The sequence below is a fragment of the Pteropus medius genome, unplaced genomic scaffold, assembly GCF_902729225.1.
Source record: "Pteropus medius unplaced genomic scaffold, Ma_sr-lr_union100, whole genome shotgun sequence".
Taxonomy (NCBI): Eukaryota; Metazoa; Chordata; class Mammalia; order Chiroptera; family Pteropodidae; genus Pteropus; species Pteropus medius.
In genome coordinates, this window is record NW_024352786.1 from 5,622,398 (window position 1) to 5,626,851 (window position 4,454).

At 34.9% G+C, this 4,454-nt stretch overlaps 1 non-coding gene across 1 annotated transcript; it reads left to right on the plus strand.

Annotated features, from left to right (window-relative positions):
• The first annotated feature begins 699 nt into the window (after window positions 1–699).
• Window positions 700–818, plus strand: LOC120591301 (5S ribosomal RNA). The gene has a single exon (XR_005649875.1). It is a non-coding gene; the product is annotated as a 5S ribosomal RNA (ribosomal RNA).
• The last annotated feature ends 3,636 nt before the right edge of the window (window positions 819–4,454 follow it).

Sequence of the window (4,454 nt, forward strand, 5' to 3'; positions counted from 1 at the left end):
CTAACAAAAAGCTTTAGAGACCCAGAAATGTGGGTCTATGTATATGTCAGAAATGAAAAACTTTCAAAATCCCAACGTATTATTGAATAAGTTCAAAATCTTGAGGTATTATTGAATAAGTTGCTTTTTTTAAAAAGTTACTTTCAAGTCTAAAGTTTAATGTTAAAAAATATAAAGTGAAAATATATTTTAAAACACCAATAGGATTTTCTAAAATGCATATACACTATATATTTATAAAGCAAATACGTGTGTCACCATTCCATTTACTAAATAATGAATTAGTCAAGCTTAATTTTTTACTTGAATTTTTATGTAAAAATACTTATAAATATGAATTCTATTCCTTTTTTTCTATTCTCCAATTAATTATTATATACTCTCCTAAAGCTCTGTGCTGCCCTCATAGTGGACCATTGCTCTAGGAGTCTGAAAATTAGTAAATAAATCTTTAGGTCATAAAATACTTCAGAGAATAAGTGGCAGGATGTTTGAGAGGTAAAAAAAAAAAACATTAGAAGAATGGGTTGATTTGCACCCCGTGGGGACATAATCAGAAACTCCTTCTCACACTATTAATTAAAACTGAAAAAAGTCATGTAATTAATAAGATGATTATATTTTTTAGCAATTGAGGATGGATTTCTTGAATTATATATACTGTACATTAAAATTTATTTCTTTTTAATATTAAATTCAGTCTATGGCTATGCTACCCTGAACAAGCCCAATCCCATCTGACCTCGGAAGCTAAGCAGGGTCAGGCCTGGTTAGTACTTGGATGGGAGACCACCTAGGAAGACCAGGTGCTGTAGGCATAAAAAATTAAAAAATAAAGGACTGTAAACTGACAAGGTCCTTGCAATCTGTGAGGTCAACCAAGGGTTGCCTTGCCTAAAAAATAAAAATAAAAATAAATAATATTAAACTCAAAATAAACCTAGAAAAAACACATGCTGGGAAAATTTAACTGAAACGTAGATGTTGTCGGAATCAAAGCGGGGGCTGGATACCCCTGTGTCTAGCCAGAGGTGAGAAAATGGAGAGAGAGAGAGAATGATGGTTATGTAAGACAAAAAGAAAAATAAAGGAGTCTGAATGGCATAAGCAGAAACTGAAGCTTTAGGAATATCATTATCTCAGCCATTTCGAAAGAACATAAATGGGAAGAACTGATTTTATTTGTATATAGACAAGAACATTCACATGGCAAATATATACCTTCATTTCTGCATAAATCCCTGTATCTTCAATAGTATCACTATTTGACTTCAACTGCCTGAGTTTGATCATGAATTCACCAAAGGAAAGTTCCAGAGACAGGAAAGGATAGATTTACAATTTTCCCTTGATATCTCAAGTATAAATTTGAGATTGTTGTTCATCCAACAAATGTTGAGCACCTGTTTTTCTTAACCTCCAAATTTGCAGGCGCTTTCCATTTTTACATATATATATATATATATATATATATATATATATATATATATATATATATATATAGTATGACTTCTCTACCACTGGATGTTATAAATAAATTTTATTTCATTTTTTAAAAAGGCTGTGCATTAAAATCCCATTTCAACAATTAAGCCTTAGAACAAAAGGAACTCTATTCCAATTACTACTGGGTTCTTCAGCAGCACACTGAGTGTTTTATTCATCAAGGTCTTCCTGTTGTGCTAAAGTTCTATTTCTAACATATTCAGTATGTTCATTCTCCTTCAGGATTTTTTTTTTCTCCAAGAATCCTTTTACTTAAGCAATACTGGCTCAATTTTTCAGCTAAATTTTTATCTTTAACTGGGAAGGAAAAAAAAAAACCTTACTGCAATTGCCACCTGTTGAACATTTTCAATTTCCACAATTTCCTTTCAATGAAATGCTGACCAGAATTACAATAATTCTGAAAGTGTTCTCACTGGCTCCTTATTTAATGCTGGAATAACTTACCGCTGATGTACTATTTCTTTTGATATTTATACATTCTAAGACTACATTTTACTACTGCCAAATCAAATGCAGATGGTTTCAATGTAGAAGCCACAATCTACACCGAGTCTCTTTCCTGATCACTATTCTTTCTGGAGCTTTCATTTCAAACTGTTAATCCCAGGAGTCTCTGGCCTTGTCTTTATGGCTTATCAGTTCTTTACACAAACCACTTTTCCCGCTCAAAGGGTGAAACACTGAGATTATTACAAAATGGCCCCCTTTATACCATCATAACCACTATCCTTTTGCATTTGTCATCACTCAAATTACTGTTTCAAATACCCATCCCTAATATATCATGCAGACATCATCAGGTTTGGTGTAACATTCCTTCTTGAGTACTTACTTAGCTTCCTCTCTCCACCCACTGGTTTTCAACGTTCATGTATTTTTCCCATCTGCAGTTAAAACGTTGATTTGTTTTTCCCCATCTTCTAACCTAAAGTAGACTGAAACACAAACCAGGTCCTCAACCTTCTCAGGTTTAAACACTCGTAAAACTCTGCATACAGTGGCATAGTGTGAAAAACTGGTCAAAAGAAAGATAATCCAACTATAAATGTTGAAAATTTCCATTATTCATCGTAGTATGTTAAATAGTGGCCCTCTAAAAGATATGTTCACATCCCACAATCGGTGAATTTGATCTCATTTGGAAAATCAACTTTACACGTGTAATCAAGTTAAGGATTTCAAGATAAAATCGTCGAGATTATTTGGGTGGGCCCTAAATCTAATGGCAGGTGTTTTTATGAGAGAGTAGAGGAGAAGGCCATGTGAAGAGGCAGAAATTAGAGTTACAGCCAACGAACAGTTGGAGTCACTAAAAGTTGGAAGAGGTAAGGACGGATTCTCCTTCAGAGCCTTCGAAAGGAGCACAGCCCTGCTGACACCTCGATTTTGTACTTCTGGCCTCCAGACTGTGAGAAAATAAATTGTTTTAAGCCACCCAGTTTGCGGTAAATTCTTTCAGCAGCCCTAGGAAACTAATAAACCCATTATAATTACACAATTTATTTAGGAAGAAAACACTCAAGAAAAGACCCTTGAATGCAAATACCTACTAGGATCACAAAATTTGAGTCACCTAACGGTTTGTTCATCCAACAAATGTTGAGCACCTATTATTTGCCAGGCCCTGTGTTAATTAGTGGGGATATGCAGGTAAGCTCATTTTAAAAACATATTTTAGAAGTGTTGTTCCTGCCTGAATAGGGCTGACATGGCTACTGTTTCCAGTCCAACATGAAACCAAAGGAAACTCCAATTTCCAAAGGAAAATAAATCTTGAAAGTGCCTTTTTACTGGTTGGAAGTCCTTAATTATGAGTAAATAATTAATAACATATGGATAAGTTCTCTTCCAAATATACAACTTCAAAAATGAAGAAAAAAGTTTTTCAAATACATTTTGAACTTCATTGAGTTTAAGTCTTTAGGAAAACAGAAGTGCACAGTGAGCTTGTAAGTGACAATGGCGATCAAAATGAATATACTATCATTTATAAGTGTTGTTTGCTTGCTTCTGAAGAGCTCAATACACTTCTTATATGATGAGTAAACTTTTCTTCCTAGCCATAGGCTGGACAAATTTGGGAAATCCATGAGGTGGAATGAAGCGAGGAGACTATCTGTTTAATCGTACCCATATGTAATAATAATAATAATAATATCATTTATTGTGACAATTATTTTATAGGCACTACACACAGACTCATTTGATCTACAACAAAACAACCCAAAGAGATAGATACAAATGTTCCCACTTTCTTTGAAGCCAGCAATTTACCTGCATTTCTGAAAACCTCATGCCCTTCCCAGATAAATAGCCATGGATTTGGCAGTTTTTGTAACTGCTGCCCTCACTGACTCTCTATGCAGTCTCCTAGTCTTCCTCTCTTGCAGTTAACCAATGAAGTAATCATCACAATCTCAGGAGTATGCCCCAAAACAATTATGGATCTACAAAAAGTCTCTAGTCTTAATTAGGAGGAGCTGAAGACAGAAGCAGCTCCAGGCTTGGGGGAACTTTTTCTTACATCCTCTGCGTGGACCTCCAATGTTGCCTTGAGACACACATGCCAACATACTCCCATTCAGATTCTCTCCACCCTCCCCTCTCCCTATCATTTCTCTTCTATGGATTGGGGCTCCAAGACCTGGGTTCTATGCTCAGTTTCACTATTTATTCATTTTAATTGTATTTATTAACTATAATAACAAATAAATATACATGTGGTTCAGTAATATGTAAGTGCTCTGAAGAAAAATAGAGTTGGGAATAAAGAGTGATGGGAGAGATACTATTTTAGACAGTGTGGTCAGATCTAAGGAGTGAAGGAAAGGAGGGAGAAAATCATGTAGGTATGTAACGAGAGAGCCTCTAGGCTGATAGAACAGCAAGTGGAAAGCTTTGAGGAAAGGAGTGTGTTTGTTGTATGCAAGGAAGAGAAGAAAGCT